Source organism: Solanum pennellii, chromosome 6, assembly GCF_001406875.1.
Source record: "Solanum pennellii chromosome 6, SPENNV200".
Lineage (NCBI taxonomy): Eukaryota > Viridiplantae > Streptophyta > Magnoliopsida > Solanales > Solanaceae > Solanum > Solanum pennellii.
The window spans coordinates 16,082,319-16,104,110 of record NC_028642.1 but is presented as its reverse complement, the minus strand read 5'-3'; positions in this window follow the sequence as shown (position 1 = coordinate 16,104,110).

Sequence of the window (21,792 nt, the reverse complement as noted above, 5' to 3'; positions counted from 1 at the left end):
CTTCATCTTAGCAGTCATCGTAGTAGACACTAGTGAATATGAGAATACTTCTCATTTAGAAACTATGACCTATACTACTTGTAATATGCATTTAAAGTGAGTGTGTGTGTACATTGGTCAACATGATCAAATAATCGCAATCAAGAACACATTGAGGCATCCACTCTTTTACACCATAATACTCCATCAAGCATAGACCACACCACACAAAATAGCATAGGAGAGAAGCCATTTTCATATTACACTTAAGACTCCTAACTTTTGTTATTCAAGAATTCACATAGGGTTACATAGGTAAAGGATTATTAACCATTTTTACTCATCAATGAAAGCACATATACTTTACCCTAATATATATACATGCTTGTACAATATCCATACAACCTAAATCACAACTAGAATAGAAAAGCAGGCATAAACTTCTCATAGTGCAATAGCCATAACCAAACACTCATATATTCATCAAGTTTGCCTTCAAGGCAATGACCAAGCAAACTTACTAAAATTTGAGATACCTATTTGAGCTCATAAACTTATCACATTATATTTCTGAATATGTATTCAACCATATATGCAATACTAACCTTAGGTCATTTTAAATAATTTCATAACATAGTCCAATAGACATGCTTGGACTTTAGGAAAACATCATGGTTATACATAGGTTGACATACGAGATGTTGACAGAGTGTTAGACCTACTAATATTGAGTGTTACAGAGTCGATACTCGAACATGGGATAACCTACATATCTTGTATCACACTTGATCACCTAATATGGATAAAGAGTAGCTAATGAACATAGATAGTCGTATTGAATATAGGGTTACTAAAAAATATCTAATTCCTATAGAGTAGTTAAATGATAACTATGTGCTTACATGATAGGTAATTTACATATCATATAATATTAGGCATCTAAGGACTCCTTATTTGTTGACTTAAAGAAATCAAAGAATCCGACTATTATAAATCAACATATTACTTACCCAAACTAGCATTTCATGATACATGGTATCATAATACATAATTATATAAGTCTTTTAAGGACCTACCAATACATGGTATCATTACTTATACTTTGAAATATTGCATACACCTATGTTAGAGACAATCCCTAAACTAGATTTTTTTTTCTTAATAAAACAATAGGCATATCGCCACTATGATGCTGCAGAACGGTTCAAGCCAGGTTTCATATTGAGAAGGAATTCCCAAGGAATTATAAAGACTATTAAAGTTCCCGTCAAAGGAGAGAAATATGGTTTGGGGCACGTCCCTATTGATGATTAGGTGAATATGAAAAAGAGAGGTGATCGAGCATTTGAAGGGCAGAGATAAGGATTCACCACCTCCATGTTGGGCATGCTTTAAGGAAGCCTTCTTGGGGTGTTTCTTTACTCGGGAACTTAAGGAAGAAAAGGTACGGGAGTTCCATACTTTGAAATATGATCCCTTAAGTGTTCATTAATATTGGTTGAAGTTCACCCAACTATCTCGCTATGCTCCTGAGATATTAAGGATATGAGGAGCAGAATGAGCCTGATTGTTCATGTCATTACCTTCCTTTACCCCAAAGTAACCCTCTAGTAACACTTGTGCAATGCATTAATAGTTTCCCATTCCACTACCCACACTAAATTATTACCTTAAGGTCAACAAGGTGAACATTCACATAACCTTCATTAACATCAAACACATATTCATATACATTGTGTCATTGCATATCATGACAACACAAACGTCACATATAACTCAACATAATTCATGAACCTCATATAAAACACATACAAAGACCACATGCAAGTCAATACTATCAATAACATCGAAATAGTCAACATTAACATGTATGAAATTTATTTCATTAAGAAACATAAGACCTTACTTTTAATCCAAATATAAGGCTACTAGTGCAATGTACATGTGAAGTGCCATAAACTCACACATACTTAATAAACGCATAATAAGACCACAAGCATAATTATTTACCTTATCCATATAAATGACAACCCTAAACAACTACATACATAAGAATGAACTTCATTAAGACTTACATCATATATATACAAGGAATGACCTTTATCATATAGACAATAAGACCAACATTATACATCTAAAGTAAGACCTCAACATATAGACAAAATTAGACTCATACTATGCATATTATATACAAGTAGGTTAATACCATAGTGTAATGCCTAAAAACATACATACATATGCATGTCCATATATAACACCTTCCTAGAAGAAACTTGTGCAATGAATAGGTAAAGTCCGATATCCTTACCTACACTAAGAAACATCACTTAGATTATCCTAGTTAGGGCTCACTACTCTAATTCCATTGTTCATTTTACTTTCGGGAAATCCTAGACTTGACCGACAATAAGACCTTGTAAGCTAAACATGGAATCCAGTGTCAACCCATCAAGTAACACTTGTGCAATACATTAATAGTGTCCCATTCGACTAGCCACACTCAATTATTGCCTTAAGGTCACAAAGGTGAACGTTCACGTAAGCTTTATTAACAACAAACATATACATATACATTGAGTCATAGCATAGCATGACAACACAAATATCACATATAACTCAGTATAATGCATGAACCTCATATAAAACATATACAAAGACCACATGCAAGTCAATACTATAAATAACATCATAATAAAGAAATAGTCAACATTAACATGTTTGAAGTTTATTTCATTAAGCAACATAAGACCTTACTCATAATCCCAATCTAAGCCTACTAGTGCAATGTACATGTGAAGTGCCATAAACTCACACATACTTAATAAACTCATAATAAGACCACGAGCATAATTATTTAGTTTATGCATAAAAATAACAACCATAAATGACTACATACATAAGAAGGACCTTCATTAAGACTAACATCATACATATACAAGGAAAGACTTTTATCATATAGCCAATAAGACCAACATTATGCATCTAAAGTAACACCTCAACATATAGACACAATAAGACTCATACTACACATATTAATATACAAGTAGGTCAATACCATATTGTTATGCATAAAAAACATATATACATATGCATGTCCATATAGAACACCTTCCTAGAACTCACTTAAAGAGATACTTGTGCAATGCATAGGTAAAGCCCCATATCCTCAACTACACTAAGAAACATCCCTTAGCTTATCCTAGTTAGGGATCATTACCATAATTCCATTGTTCATTTTACTATAGGGAATCCTAGCCTTAACATGCAATAAGACCATGTCAGCTAAACATGGAATACGGTGTAAACCCCTCACACCCAAAGTAGGGTATCTTACTTTCCATAGTAGAGCATTACCATCATTTTAGAATTTAGGTCGATCAACTTGCTAGGTCCTATAGGTCAACATAGTTTAGAAACTATGAGATATATATCGAAACCCTCTTTATGCCATTTGGAATTATAGATTCTACCTCATGAGGACATTTGATTAAAAATCCTTGCTCATTAGGAATAGGCACCTCTCATTTGTCAAGTTCACTCCATTATTGAATAGCCTTTATTAATATTAGTTAATAAGGATAAGATTTAGGAGTATTAACCCATCATACGCTTAGTTCATCATTTATATATGAGAGTGTCCTTTCATTAACTTTAATCATGTGAGAAAATCTTCCACATGGATATAAAATATACAACCACGATCTAGTTTAGAGTACAGTTGATCAAATATTTCAAAGGACTCTACTTATTAGCTTATCATCCATACTTCATTATGCATTCATTCATGTGTGTGAATATGTTCATACGTGAGGAAACCTTTCACACACACCACATTTAGACACTACACCTATGCATACTTCATCATATCATATACTTGACATCATAGCACATACTTTCTTATTCATAGCTTAAGCATGCATTCATATTCATGTAGATAGAGTAATCACCCTAGGAACTATTCTATCAAGGTAGACATGTGTTTTCCATAGGCAAAGTCCCATACTCTTACCGATACTAGTTTACCTATCATGTCATCCTAGTTATGATACATTTTCATACTTCCAGTGATATATACTTTACATGCACAGTAGTAGACAATATTGCATATGAGAATTCTCCTTTCATTAGAAAAAATGAACTTATACTACTTATAGACATGCATAAAGTGTATGTGTATATATTGGAATAAAATGATCACATATATATAATTAACCTATCATTGAGGCCGCCACAATACAAGGATCACAATCCAAATTCATACATGGACCACACACCACATTATAGAATCGGTGACAAAACATCTTGAACATTGAATCCAAGACTGCTAGCATTGGTTAAGATCATATATTCATATAGGGGTACATAGGAAAAGGTAATTCATCATTAGCACTTCATCATTTATAATTATACGCACCAATCTAACCCTAATATTCTCATTTATATGAAGAAGATATCATCAAAAACCTGGTATATGATACTAGATTAAGAAGCTAGGCATAATGCTTCATAGATGTGATCCTCATAACCGCACATCATAATTCACAAACTTTCCTTCAAGGCCATGATCAGTCCAAATATAGAATGACAAGAAAGTAAACACCACCACAATAAGTCTACCATATCACACAATGCCATTCTAAAAAATTCTACTATCAATTCTATTCAAAATAGATGAAATTGGGCAATGTTATCAATACTCCAAGGGTTGATCATCATTGATCAATTACCAATAACTCATAAGAAATCCATATGAAAAACAGAAGCTATTGATAGATTAAGGAAATATATTTTATAAGATACTAAAGAGTAGTCTCATCGTCAAAAGACAACTTAAACACAAAACATAAAAATATTTGTGGCACGGACCTTTACATTTAAAAAAAATTACATAATAAGTCTTATACAAGTCTTAAATAAGAACTAAAGAAACATAGACTATGTCGTCGAATATTTGACGACATACCCAATCTTGAGAGAGTCGAATCCCCAGATTAAATTCTAATATTCCACTTGCCTCGAACATATACTTATAGAGTATAGAAAAGTATGGAATTATTACAAACATTGTAGTAAGTATGCCATTATGCAAAACGTGCAAAAGAGGACATTTTAGTATAAATAAGCTTTCATGATAATTGAGTAAAACCTTCATCAGTATCGAAGTAAATTAACATATTGATCATATTTTAGCACATAGAATAGAACTTCCATAATTTTAGCACTAAAAAGTACCTTACATTGAACTCAAGAAATCATTTACAGTAAGCTCATTTCATTTCAATTCACTATGAACTCATATCCTTTGAAGTTTTCCTAACTAAGGTCATTATAAGAATCACTAAGGTAAGACATGAAGGAATCGTCCATCCAATCCCTTCAATACACACCTAAGTGTTCCTTAAGACTACCTATCATAGACTTACTTAACACGAATTATAATTCCACACTCTATAACTAGACACTAGAGAAACATATTTGCATTTAAGAACTTCACATAGGTGACTTTCTCCAATACAACACCTAAGTTACACAAAGTTCAATGTGAAAGTAGCATTCCTTACTATTTTTCAAACCAAGTGCTCCTTGAGGGTTCCCTTTGATCAAGCACACCACATTCATCATTCATAAACCTCATCATACAAGACATAACTTCAACATGTTTTCATAACCTTCGACATTAATTCGCATAACTCATTTACATCACAAAATAACTCATTCATACATTGCATATAAAGACACACCAAGACTCCCCTTTAAAGTGCCTACTCGTACAATGGATAGATAGCGTCCCATACCACCACCATCCCTAAGTAGTACACTCTTTAGAAGACTTATATCATTAAATTATTTTGTAGGGGATAGTTTTAATCTACATAGACCATGAGATCTAGACAATGGAATCCCGATATTAACCCTTACCGGATGAGGAATCCCCACTTGCCTAGCGTAGGGTCACTCTTTTACCCTTTACATTGAATCATTAATAGATATACCTATCCAGGCGCATAGTGAAGGGATAAGTAGATTTCTTCTAAGTAACTTATTCTCTACTAACGAGGAGTAATCATCTCAAGAAGTACATTGGATACAAAATCTCAACTCATAAATTGTAACCACCCCTTATTAAAACCTCTCGTTGCTATGCATAACAGCCCCACACACTCCTAAAAATTGATTACTAAAGGTTAGGGGATAACTAGTGGACATCACATCTCAACTCACTAAGGGTATCCATCGTCCAAGCTATCTTAGAAAGCTCTTGGGAATAGTGAGGTTGCTACTGAACAATTCATCTCAACTAACATAGAGTGTTCACAACAAAACACCCTCTTCATTACTAAAGTCATTTAGGGAATGGTCCAGATACTTTATCTCAACTCACGAAGAGTGTCTGTCCACCCTACGATCCCGCTAACACATTCATTCATTCAAATTGTGTGTGTGAGCGTGTGAGTGTGTACATGTGAGCACACCTTTCACATAATCACCATTTTCATAACATTGACTTCTAATCATGATTACATATTCATTTATCACATTTCACACAATAGCATGCTTCACATATACACATACTCCATTTAGACATAATCTACACAAACTATACAATTCAAGTTTCACAAAAACTATCAACACGAAAATCTCCATATTCACTTTACTTCACATACTATTCCTTCATGGACATACTCACAATATACATGAAACTACATATTCACATACTTCAAGTAAACACCGCCACCAATGGTGGACCATACCACTCAAGAAAATTTCAATGGAAACCAACAAGATAGAGAAACTTACACTTCATCAAAGCTTTCACCACCTTTCATCTATATTTCATAAAAGCAACATAATATAGCATGTAAAGGAAGTATATAACCTAGAATAAATAAAAATAAACTCAACTCTAACATTATCTAGCTAAAAGAACCACACCCACTTCATATGCTAATAGTTAATAATAAGCATCAACACATTTTCATTGGGATTTTTACATATAATGCACAATCTAAAACTCAAATTCACAATTCATTTTAATTTTAAAAATGTTTTCATGCAAATACCCAAAGTTAGAATAAAGGATGGAAGAAGTTGAAATTTTAAAACCCTTTTTGAAATCTCTCTAAAGTGGTTCTTTGGATGAAAGAAGGTTCAAGGATAACTGCCATACCTCAATGAGAATAAACCTATGAAATGTTTTTGAGTAAAACTTTCACAACCCGCAAGCACCCCCTAGAATTTAGGGAGGACCATTGGGTCATGACCAGGAGTACTTGACCCTTTGGGGTCTTGTACAAGCCCTTAAACTATCATTCATCACATAAGACATGAAAAAGTAGTGCGAAATTAAAACTTTTCACAATATTTAATATAAAAAGATTTTTCTTTCATAAATACTTAGAAAATCTTATCATCAGAACTTACCTTAAAGACATAAAACAATATCATAGGGACACGACCCTTTACATTTAAATAAAACAAATGATAAGTCTTAATTACAAAACTAAGAAACATAGATTACGTATTCGAATATCTGAGGACATACCAAATTTGACAGAGTAGATTTTCCAAGCTACGCCTTCTAGACATCAAAATCATCCAACCTATACTCATACAGTACAGAAAAAGTATGGGGTTAGTACAAAACAATGTACGAAGTATGGCATATGTAAAAACATGCAAAAAGGGATATTTTAGTAAAAACACATTTTTATGCAATTTTTTTATTAAAACATTCATGAATATACAAGTAAAATAACATAATAGTCATCATATAATACTTAGAGAAGAATTCCCATAATTTTAACAAAAGGACCAACTTACAGTAAACTTATCAAAATTATAGTGAATTAATTATTTTTAACCTTTACAGTGAACTATCCCTATTTATATGGAGTGAACTTCCAAGTCAAAGTAAAAAGAAAGTAAACTCATTTCTGTAGGAGTTTCCCTAACTAAGTTTATCCTAAGACTCACCAAGGTAAGACATGAAGGAAATGCACATAAACCTCATTCAATACACACCAAAGAGATCCTCAAGACTACCCCTTTCGGCTTACTCTTCTCGAGAGAACAAGCCATTACTCAATAACAAGACATTAGAAGAACTCTCAAGCAACATACCAAGACTTCACTTTCGGAATGCCTACTTAGTGCAATGAGTAGATGGTGTCCATACCACCAGCTACTCCTAGTAGTACACATTTTATAAGGCTTGGCATTAAGAATCCCCTTTCGGAAGTTCTACTTAGTGCAATGGATAAATAGCGTACCATTCCACTATTTACCATAAATTGTACGTTCTTTTCGGAGACCTAGTTCATTCAAATCACATAAGGGTCTCCAAGACTCCCTTTCGGAATGTGTACCTAGTGCAATGGATAAATAGCATCCCATTCACTACCTACCCTAAGTAGTACACTCTTTTAGAGGACTTATAATTTTCATTACTTTTGTGGGGGTTTATCTTAACCGACATAGACTAGAGAGCTAGACATGGGATCCCGATATTAACCCCTATTGGATGAGGTATCCTCACTTGCCAATAGTAAGGTCACTCTTTTAGCTTTTACATGGCTTGCCCTATAGCTACACCTACGTGGGCACATAGTTAAGGAATAAGGAGATTGCTACTAAGTAACTCAATATCTACTAACGAAGAGTACTCATCTCAAGTGGTACATTGGAATACAACATCTCGACTCACGAAGTGTAAACACCTCTTCTTCATATCCTCTTGGTTCTAGGCATAACCCCCATGGATTCTAGGCCATACATGCTTATAGGTTAAGGAAAACAAGTGCACCCCACCTCTTAACTCATGAAAGGAATTAATCCTCTTACCTTTATTAAAAAGCTCTTAGTATTTAGTGAGGTAGCTACTAAATATTTCATCTCAACTCACGAAGAGTGTTTACCCCAAAAGTTCTCTTTTGACTTAACTTAGCTTCACTCAATCATTCAAGTGTGAGTGTGTGTACAAGTGAGACCACCATGCACATAAGCGTCATTTAAATTACATTTAAATTCTATACATACTTAGTCCTTCATTCATCATAATACACATTTAAACATGCTCAGCTTATACATTACTTCATTTAGGCATAAACTAAGCAAAACAAGAAATTCTAACGTCATAATACACATTACAAGAACCATCTTAATTATTACTTCATTTAACATATTAGGCCCTAAATCCATACTCACATTATATGAAATGCATCCAAATACATCAAGTAAACACCGCCATCACAAGGTGGACCATACCACTCAAGAGCATTTCATAATAAGAAATATTCAATAAAACAAACTCACCATTTAATCAAGATTTAAGTACCTACAATCAAACCTTAAATATTTCATAATAATATAGACCTTAGGTAAGTATCTAAACAAAAACATAATCTTAAAGAATACAATGCTCAATGACTACAATTTCATGTTGATTTAACTCATTCCTTAATTCAAAATTTGACTTACACCTACAACATGTTTTCATTGAAGTTTTAGAATTAAAATCACCAACTAACATTAGAAACATCATTTTTACCTCATTCAAAACGTTATCATGTAACACTGATATTTTGAGTTAAGGATAGAAGAAGCTAGGGTTTAAAACCCTTTTGGAAAATTCATTAGAAGGGACTCCTTGAATGTAAAAGAGTTGAAGTATGGATACCATACCTTAGATACTAGAAACACAAATGATATTGATGAAGAAATCCACCACCAACAGCCTCCATGGTCCTTCTTGACTTGTAGCTTCTATGGAGTTTGAGAGAGAGTTCTAAGAGAGAGGGGTTTTGGTGTTTTAGTAAATGAGGTTTAAAATTAGTTCTTAAGGTTTGGAACTCTTTAATATACCTAGATAATCCAAAAAATGACTTCCTAGGTAAATAACATGCGGTGATTTTACCAAACACACCAACCCAAGGATGTCTAGAACAGATTTTCACCGCAACACCCATGACTCCCTTAACGATGGACTTTCTGTCAACCAACGCCCCGTCGATGGGGGTTCGTTGATTGGTAGTAAAACCCTCAAAACCTGAAGTTCAAATAGACAAACCATGTTGATGAGCCATCGATTGGTCAACTGGCCGTCGACTTGTTCCGTTGGTGGACACTGCCAAGCAGTTTTGGACTTAAGTCTTGGGCCCTTCTCTATGGCCCCTTGTGGGTCCTAGCTTGGGTTGTAACCGGACGTTAAACCCCTACATATATTTTTATAGGTCTTAGGAACATCCCACATCAATTTCAAGTAAAACTAACACACAAAACTTACTTAAACACATCAAGACACATGAACACCCTCTAAGGAACACTTAACGAACGTCATGGACGTTATTGGATGTTTCATCTCCAAACATAAAACAACTTAACACACTGCCTAAGAACATAAATAAACTCATTTTAACATAAAATTAACTCAAGAAACAATTGCGAAGCTCTAGTTAACGTTATTCCATTTTAGGGTGTTACGTTCTCCCCACTTGGAATAATATTCGTCCTCGAATGGCACTAAAACATTAAGACTATCAATGACTCCATTAGAAAAATATAACACATTACAATAATGATTAATACACTCATAACCAAATCATCAACTAAGAAGGAGCACCATTTCACATTTCCAAACACTTGCAACATTGAATTTTTTTTGCAGAACATCACAAACTCAAACTTCATCCTTATCCTTCTTTTATGGAGGAACTACCTTCTCCAACATTTAACAAGCTCATATAAAACACTTATACACACATTAGAACTAAAATTCAAGAGCAAAACAATTTTCTTCAAATATGAGAAACTTTACAGTGAGCATTCACTGTATCACTATTAAGCTTGTCAAAATTTCAAATATTCATTCTTTGAGAAATTCATCAACACAACATTATCATATGAAGTAAGAAATCATATAAACTCAGCTCATAACACAAAAACATCAATCATAAAGAGTTAAGATTTATCCGGACTATCAACTCCGAATTAGTTATCCTTCCTAGCTCCCATTCCATAGAAAGTGTTCTTCTTTAGAGCATTAGGAACTAGGGAAGCATGACTGACCTCTTTTCCTCTCGCTTTGATGCTACGGCAGTCCCTCATCTTGTGGTCGTTCTTACCACAACTAAATTAACCATCCCTACCAGAAAGACACCTACACAAATGTTTCTTTCCACAAGAAGCACACATACTCTTCCCAAAAGTTTGGCCACCACCTTGAGAATGTTTGTATGGAGAACCATCCTTGTTCCCCATGGAAGAATCGTGGTGATAGAACTTCTTCATAGGTTTTTGGTGACTAAAATTATCCGACCTAGGCCTCTACCCCTCTTGCCTTATCTCTATAATTTTGGACTACTCAATTTGTTGTGCATAAACTATGAACCTAGAAATATCCATGTCATTAAGAAGAATTAACGTACAATACAGTTTCTACCACAGCTAGAAACTCCCAACATAAATTTGTTTATCCTAGACCTAGGGTTGGATACCATGGTTGGGGCATACTTAGACAGTTGGGTGAATTTGAGAGATTACTCTTGCACATTCATTCCCTCTTGATGAATGTCCATGAATTCAACCATCTTCTTCTCCCTCCACTCAAAAGGAAAGAACCTATCTAGGAAAGACTTTGAATTCCTCCATATCAACTGGACCTCTTTCTAAGGGTCTGTCACTCCTCCATTGGTCAAACCACACTTGAGCCACCTCCTTGAGTTGGTAAGCGGCTATCTCCACTTTCTCCCTAGGGGTCACACCCATAGCATCTGCAACATTGAACACCTCATCTATCAAATCTTGTGTATCTTCATCCACCTTAGTGTCATGAAAAGTGGCAGGGTTAATCCTCATGGAATCCCAAATTCTAGAAGCGGGAGCTTGAGTCGTCATGAGTTGGGTCAAATTTATTAGGGAAGCCCTCAACTCCGCATTAGTCATATCTCCTTCAACAAAACGAGCTTGAAGCATAGGAGGCACTAGAGGCTTCGGAGGCACTTGAGGTTCTGATTGCATTTGAGGTCCATGAAGGGAACCTCCTCATTCTCTTCCTCTAGACCAACAATAGGAACTTTTCCAACCCAGAAAGGGATTCTCTCATTATTACACCTGCCTCCTCCCTTCTAGCGGTTGATCTCTTTGTATTCATGTCCTATAAACACAAAAATAAAAGGATAAGAGAAGACATCTTATAGAACTCAACTCTAAGGAACGACATTAGAATAGAGACAAAAAGTGAAACTTCTATCATCTTATAGCCTCTTATCCATGGATGTGAATGACCAAGATACTACAAGATGTGGCTTCTAAGACTTTTAGACCGTAAACTATTTCCCATAACCATAGGCTGAGATATGAAATTCTGTCACGACCCGCAAGTACCTCCTAGAAGTTAGGGAGGACGCTTGGGTCATGACCGGACGTACTTGACCCTTTGGTGTCTTGTACAAGCCCTTTAACTATCGTTTATAACATAAGACATCAAAAGTATTGCGGAATTAAAAACTTTTCATGATATTTAATATAAAAAGGAATTCTTTCATAAATACTTAGAGAATCTCATAGTCACAAGCCAACTTAAACACACAAAATAATAAATTAGGGACCTGGCCCTTTACATTGAAAGAAAATACACAATAAGTCTTACAAACAAAACTAGGAAACATAGACTATGTCCTCGAATATATGATGACATACCAAATCTTCAGAGAGCAGATTTCCCAAGCTTCGCCTTATAGAATTCAAAAGCCTCCAACCTATATTTATAGAGTATAGAAAAAGTATGGGTTAATACAAAACAAAGTATTAAGTATGGCATATGCAAAAAGGGACATTTTAGTAAAAACACTTTTTCATGAAAATTAAGTAAAACATTCATGAATATAGAAGTAAAAGTAAAGAATACTCATCATTTAACACCTAGAGAAGAATTTCCATAATTTCAAAAAAAAGGACCAAATTTCAGTAATCTTATCAACATTAGATTGAATTCATTATTTTGACTTTATAGTGAACTTATCCCTATTTTAAAGGAGTGAACTTCCAAAGCCAAGCAAAAAGGAAGTAAACTCAGAAGTTTCCGTGACTAAGGTTATCCTAAGACTCACCAAGTTAAGACATAAAGGAAATGAACATAGACATCCTTCAATAAACACCAAGGCAATCCTCATGACTACATCTTTCGGCCTACTCACCTCGGGAGAACAAGCCAACACTCAATAACAAGAGATTAGAAGAACACTCAAGCAACACACCAAGACTTCCCTTTAGAAATGCCTACTTATTCTAATGAGTACATGGCGTCCCATACAACCACCTAGCCTAAGAAGTACACTCTGTTAGAAAGCTTGGCTCAAAGAATCCCTTTTTGGAATGTCTACCTGGTGTAATGGATAGATAGCGTCCCATTCCACTACCTACCCTAAAATAGTTCGTTCTTTTAGGAGCAAGACTCCCCTTTTGGAATTCCTACCTAGTGCAATGGATAAATAGCGACTCATTCAACTACCTAACCTAAGTAGTACACAATTATTGAAGATTTAGCATTTCCATTAATTTTGTTATGGTTTAGCTTAACCGACATAGACAATGATAACTAGACATGGAAACCCGATATTAACCCCTATCGAATGAGGGATCCTCACTTGCCTAGAGTAAGGTCACTCTATTAGCTTTTACATGGCTTGCCCGTTCGCTACATCTATGCGGGTACATAGTTAACGAATAAGGAGATTGCTACTAAGTAACTCATTCTATACAAACGAGGAGTACAAATATCAAGAGGTACATCAGAATACAACATATAGACTCACAAAGTGTAACCAACCCTTCTTCATATCCTCTCGGTGCTAGGCATAACCCCTATGGATTCTAAAAATCAGATTCTTAGAGATTAAGGATAATAGTGAACACCACATCTCAACTCACAAAGGGCATTCATCCTCCTACCTATCTTAGAAAGCTCTTAGGATGTAGTGAGGTTTCTACTAAACACTTCATCTCAACTCATGAAGAGTGTTCACTCCAAATCTTCCCTCTTTGACATAACTTCGCTCAATTCATTCATTCAAGTGTGTGTATGTACATGTGAGCACACCTTTCACACAAGCATAATTTCAATTATATTTAACTTATTTACATGCTTAGACCTTCATTCATCCAAATACACACTTAAACATGCTAAACTTATACATTACTTCATTTAGGCATAAACTAAGAAAAATATGAAATTTTAAATTCATATACACATTACAGAACCATCTTCATTATCACTTCATTTCATTTATTAAGCCTTCAATCCATACTCACAATGCATACCAAATATTTCCAAATACATCGAGTAAACACCGCCACCAAGAAGGTGGACCATATCATTCAAAAGAAATTCATAATAAGAGTTATTCAATAAAACCAACTCACTATTTAATCAATATTTGACCACCTACAATCAATGCTTATATATTTCGTTATAATACGGCCCTTAGGGCAGTAGCTAAACAACAACATCAACTCAAAGAAGGAAAAGCTCAAAGACTACAATTTCATGTTCATTTAACTCATTCAATAAGTAAATATTTGATAGAAAGCTATAACATGTTTACATTGATGTTTTAGCATTAAAATCACCAACTTACATTGGAAACATCATTTATACATCATACAAAATGTTATTCATGAAAGACCCATATTTAGAATTAAAGATTGAAGAAGTTTGGGTTAAGACCCCTATTTGAAAATTTATTAGAAGGGACTCCTTGAATGGAAAAGAGTTGATTGATGGATACCATACCGTAGTATAACACTTTTAGAATCCAACAGTTGTCGTAAAACCTAACATAGGTGTCATGAGGTCAATGCACTACTTTTAAGTACATTTTAATGAATTTAGTTCATTTGGTAGGTTTAAGAACCAAAATGTCCAAGAACGTCCATGACGTCCGGAAGTTGGTTCAAAGAGGTACTAGTGTGCCTTAGCCTATTTGACTAGCTTTTAGGAGTCGTAAATTAATGAAAAGTGGTGAAAGGGCAGATCATAGGTGTTTATGTTTTTTCATGGTCGAAAATTCCGGGTACGATTCCCCAAGGACCAACCTAGGTCCCTTAAAGTGGACCCATGCAGGTTTAGGCAACACTGCCTGAAGTAGTGTGCATCGATGAGGCAATCAGCGGCCCGTGTGTGGACTGATGGGGTGTTGATGACCCCATTGTCCCACACATATAAAAGTTGAGGAATATCCTCGCTTTCATAGTCTGTGGACTCTCCTACAGAATGCAGGGTAGAGGCGGAGGGAACTGTCGATTCACAGAAAGCATCTTGGCGGCGTTATGTCTGTGAGGGTTCTTTAGTTGCTGCATATTTTTATGTTAAGTTAATTAATTAATATAGTGTTTAGGGGTTAGTTAGGGATTAAGGGGTGACTTATTAACTAACTTAACTCCCAAATAAAGTCCCCAACCCCAATTAACCTAATGACAACTCTCAAATACAAACTCTCTTCCTTCTCTCTTCTTTCTCTCTCTACATTCACACACCATTGAAGACTAGCAAGGAAAGGTGTTTGAAGGATAGAAAGGGGCGAATTCACCATAAATTTTTCATCAAACGTTAAGGTATGGGATCTAGTTCACCTTTGAGACTCTTTCCTCAAAGGGTTCCTTCAAAATGAATTTCAAAAGTTGAGTTTTCATGTGGGTTTCATCCCATTACGAAATTGAAGTTATGAATTGAGTTGTTGATAATTTATGTAGGTTATATTGAATATATTAACATGTGTTGTAACTTTAATATGATAATTGTTGATGGTTTTGTCTAAATTGAAGAACACGATCCTCAACCCCTAACCCTATGTTGTGATCTTGATCTATATTGTATTGTGATCATTCAATTGACTTGGTTACTTATTATATTACTATCCTATGATGTTATTATGAATAAATTAAGATGAAACATATGCCTATCATGTGATTTCTTGATATGTGATTTAGGTTATGAAGTATATTGTGAAATTTGGACTATGCATCCTGTCTTAAGCTATGATCTAGTGTTTAATTGTGTCATAAAGATGCAATTGGACTTGTTATCTTATTGATTATCATTGTGTCATGATTTTACTCCCCTAATTGTGTTGATTTATGGGTTGATGGAAAGACCTTGGTCATAAATTGTGAAGAAGACTTGGTAAGTCTTGGAATCTCTATCTTTACTTCGAATTGTGATTAATTGTTGTTAAGTCAGGATGCTATATTGAAGTGAGCCTTATATTAGGATTGATAGGATCGTATGATGTTGAATTTAAATGTCTTGGTTATAGTTTTGAGGTTGATTAACATGTAAATGCTATAAGGATGCTGATGTATACCAATGTGCCTTATAATGAAATGTTGTGGAATGTGTTCCTATATGAATTGTGATGAAAGGACTAGTAATCATAAAATTCTTATTGAGCTATTGATGATGATGATTATACAAGGGGTAGACCCTATGACCTTAACTAATTTATGATTGATAAATAAAGTCTTATATTAAAGACATTTCAAAAAGGGACTCTAGCTTAGCACCGAGTGAACTAGATTGAGGAGTGCCCATTCCCACTTAGGGAAGGTTGGAGCACTACATTACTCTTGTGATTGGACACAATAATGCATGGAGAATATAGAGGGTCCGAACTATATATCCTAGTTCTTGAACTATGTTGCCCCCAAAGGAATACTAGCCAGTGGATCCACGTAGTTGCTATGCTTCATGTTTTGGTACTACCTTGCCAAGTAGACCTCCTTCTTTCGGTGAAGGGTTTTATGACACCGGATTCCCCACTAGCTCATGTGGTCTATGTTGGTTAGGGAAATATGTTACCAAAAGGTAAAATGAAATAGAGGACTTGAACTCTAATTTAGATAACCTAAGGGGTGTAGCTTAGTCTAGGTAGGGGTAAGGGACTCTACCTAAGCATTGACTAGTTAGCCTTAAGGATGTATTTGGAGGATGTTCTTATATATGTTTATGTTATAATGATATAGGATATGTACATGATGAACTTGCACATTTTTTATACTATATGTTTGTTAGTTCACTTATGAGTATGTATTGAGTTTTATTGTTAACATAAGATGAAATAAATATCTAAATATTATGTTATGTGAAGTTGGACATTGGTTATGATTTCTTGTTCAAGTTACTTGATTGAGTAAGGTTATGGGGATTTGCTTGGCCATTGCACTTGTTAACTTGATAAGGATTCATGAGTAGATTTCTTGCTTAATATGATGTGATTAACTCTTAACCATATTTGTGATGTTATTCTTGGATGGTAGAGTTTTAGGTAATCTTGGGTTCAAGTATGTCGTGATACATATTACTTTTTTGAGATAGTAAGCATGTTTGGTCGGTTCGTATGACTTGCTTAGCTATGCATGAGACTTTTAAACTTGTAAAATGACATGTTTTGACTAAAAGTCCCTTTTTAGCACGTTTTTACATTAAACGTGCATATGGTCTCACACTTAGTACATGTGGCGTACAAACCTCTTTTTCATTCCCTTTTCCCAAACATTTTAGGTTCCGGTCGTTGACGACTCATTCGGGACGACTTGAAGAAGGCTTGGATATTCTCCATCAGCAGAGTGGGTAGGTCCTCACATTCCGAGAGCAATGCCAATATCTTGAATTTAAAGTTTCTTTTTCATGAGTTAAAGACTTTTTTATGTTTCATTCCACTTTCATTTTGTACGACATGTACAAGACTATATGTGGCTTCTCTACATTGATGTAGGTCTATGCCCAAAATTGTATGATCGTTTAGATGGTATTATAAAAGACAATATTTGAGACTATCTTTCTATTTTATATATATGTATGTGCAATAAAAGTAGAAGGCTATGTAACCTTTCTATACGAAGGGTCTATGTTTACTCGACACGACTAACTTATGTGTATGTAGCGGTCTATGTAAACCTCCAAGTAGATGTAACGAAAAGTTTTACATTTTTACACAATTTCGACCTATGAATGTTATGACGTGAGACTATGAGTATAGTCTTAGTCCTTAAAAACGAAGACAACGCCGGTTACCTTTAGGAGATAAACATGTATGTGACAAACTTGGTATTAGAGCATGAGACTGAATATCGTTAAGTTATGACTCTCTCTCTACCACTTCTATGTAAATATGTTTTCATTATTGTAAAGGGCGTCACATTTATAAATAGGAATCTATGTGATGCCTAGGAATCGCTCTATTTCTTGGAAATACTATATCGTGTCGTTAGAGTATACTTATGGTGTGATTTTGCATCTAATCCTATGATTGTGCTTATAGAAAGCATGAACACTGGAAGGAATGCGGCTCGAAGACTTGAAGAGGAAATTGCCAATGTAGCTCCTCCCTATGGTGAGCAAGTTCCTCTACTTGAAGAGGATGCTAACCTGGAGCATGCACCGGTGAATCCTCCTCCTTTGACGGATGATAATATAAGGACATTTCTTCTCCAAATGTCCCAAGCTATGACTACTCAAGCACAAGCGTCCACGGCTCAAGCCCAAGCTATGACGGCTCAAGCAAATCGGGAGGTTGTGCCCCACCTCATCAACAAGTCATTACTATGGCTTCCCGTCTAAGTGACATCACTAGGATTAACCCTCCTACTTTCTACGAGTCTAAGGTTGATGAATACCCCCAAGAAATCAACAATGAAGTCTCTAAAATACTTTTGGCTATGGGGTTGTCTACACGTGAGTAGGCCGAGTTGGCCACATATCAACTCAATGACGTGACACTAGAATGTATGTGTAATGGAGGGTTAATAGGCCATTAAGGGGTGGTCCGTTTACTTGGGAGATCTTTAAGATGACTTTTCTAGATCGTTTCTTTCCTTGGGAGAGGAGGGACGAAAAAGTGATGGAGTTAATCAACCTTCGCCAAGGAGGAAGGAGTGTTCATGAATACTCTTTGGAATTCACTAAATTGTCAAAATATGCTCCTTCCTTGGTTTCTGATCCTAGAGACCAAACGAGTCATTTTATAATGTGGGTACCAGAGGACTTACAAGAGGAATGCCATTCGACCATGCTACATGACAACATTAACAATTCCTGTCTAATGGTACATGCAAGAAGGGTAGATGAGGCAAGGTCAAAGAGAAAGAGTAGAGATGATAATAGAGCAAGATAATTTGATGGAGGTTCTTCAAAGAATAGACTTGAAATAGTCACGACCAGAGTCTAGACCAAAGACGAGATCGACGTTGTTGACCTCGTAGAGGTTGCCGACAAGCATACATACGTCATTCTTTCTTCATCAAGATTAATTTTAGAGGAAAATTTGAAACTTTTTGTTTCTTACATACTTACTAAACATTCTATTACATATATAATTGTTTACCATCAACCATATAACATTAAGATCATCAAATGAAAGAAATAGCTCAAAGCTGCATTAAATGTGTACTTTCCAAAATGGCACCAATACTAAGTATGAAATGAAATGGGAAATGAAACACTAGTGGAATGTTTTCCACTAGCTAAGGCCTACATATAATCTAGATAATAACAGTAGACAACCTCGAAAGCATGAGGTCCTACCAAGTCCAGATGAAAGCTCCACATCTGGATAGCTGCAACGTCCAGCTATAAGCTCTAGCATCCACCTATGCCTGCATCTAAAAATTAAGAGTTGTATGGAATTAGTAGACACTTGTACTAAGTATGGGCATATGGAAGCACAAATTTAGGACATGCATGAGAAAGGATAGCTCTTTCCTAACGACATGACTATTTAAAGTCAAGTCAGTGGACTTGCCAAATTGAGATTAGGGAAGTTAGTGATCTTTCCAATTTTGGATTAGGAAAGTCAGTGAGTTTTCAAAATTTGGATTAGGAAATTCATGCCATGAGAGTAACATGCAACATAATACTTATCATATTGCACACAACACATAACATCTTACACATAGCACATATCATATAGCATATAGCACATATAATCTTTTATAACACTCATTCATATGGAATGATACATTGGAATCATGGACTTGACATTAATACTTTCCAAAATGAGGGCCCAACATATGGGACCTCAACTAGGGAGTCTTCATTAGCAAACACAAAGTCTGCTTCACTCATTCATACGCTCGTTCATAGGCTAGTGTGAACACCAGCTATACCTAGGATGCAGTTTATTTCTTTTATTGTGTTTGTTGTGCAATGATCAAGAATAACCTAGTGTCATTACTTCAGTATTTCTCACCTCTTGATTATCCTATCCTAACACCATTGGTATCGTTCATTTCATTATTTGCATCATTTGAAGTTGGCCTCATTTATCCATTGGGAACTTTAACTCTAACCGACATAGATCATATGAGCATCATGAAATCGAGTGTCTCCCCGACACCAAAAAGAGGTGGAATCACCAGCAAAAGTGACCTAAAACATGCTAGCGTACATGGGAATTTAACCCGCCAGATCCCTATATTGGTAGTATAGGTTCGATGACTAGGAGATATAAGGAGACCCATACCTGGCATGCCGGACAGTCTCATCTCATGCGAGCTAGTGAACTTTCGCCCTTCCCGAAAGACGGCATCACCGCTCATATCTAGTCTATCGGTGATCAGTATAAAGTTTCATTACATTCAGCTCATACGTCATGGAAGCTCGCTTCTAGTATGAGGACATCATTTCTCAATAGATGATTTCCTTTCTCATCATTAGTATTAAGTGTGTTAATCTCATTACTTTCATTAGAGTGTTCATAGAGAATGGTCTCTTCATTAACTTTACACTCTCATAAATGAGTACGTTTTAGTAAAATTTACTTACGCTCATTTGAGATTTCTCTCATCTTTTACATTAGCCTCATATCATGTTGTAACCACATTCATTAATGTTAGAACATGATCTCTTCATAGTTACTCACCCCTTTTACGTGAATGTTCATTTCATCATATGCTAATGCACTTTGCCATGTAGTGTTTCACACTCTTACTTAACCCTTCTAGGGTTTCATCACCTCATTGTCCATTTCATTGTCCATTTCATCATATGACAATGCACTTGGCCATTTAGTGTATCTTACACTCGTACTAAACACTTCTAGGGTTTCATAATTTCATTAAATACATCTTAGGTTTACTTATTTTTAATCGTATGCTAGACTTATGGTTCTATACATACAAGCCATGAGGCTTCATTCATAGTTTGTTAAGTGACTCACATCTTCCTAAGATTATGTAGTACAAGACTTATGTATCTTGTATGTATGCCAAGATCTCGATTTCGATCTATGTAGGTGGTATTATTCTTGATCATTTAATTCACGTATTATTTATGTATCAAAACAGAAATTTGGACAAGAGAACACAAGTTCGAACCCCTCGGACAATACTTACATTCTTCCTTGAATTTATTTTTAGTCTTCATGACATTGGGACCCTAGATCGAGCCCTAACATCAACATTCTATCTTTATTTTTATCCTTGGGTTTTCCTCTTATTTGGCCGAAGGATTGTGGGATCCAACCCCCACAACCCTTTTTATTTTTCATTTAAAATTTGAATTGTCCAATTTTCCTAGACCAAGAGGTTGTGGGATCAAACCCCCACAAACTCTTTTTATTTTATTCATTATTTCGCTGGAAATTGGTAGGTTGTGGGATCTCACCCCCACAGCCTCGTTATTTTATTTTTAATATCGCTATGGCTGTGAGGTTGTGGGTTCGAACCCCCACAACCTCCTTATTTTATTATTTAATTAAAATTTGCTTAGCTAGGTGTTTGGCAGTGAGGTTGTGGGATCGATCCCGCACAACCTCACTTTAT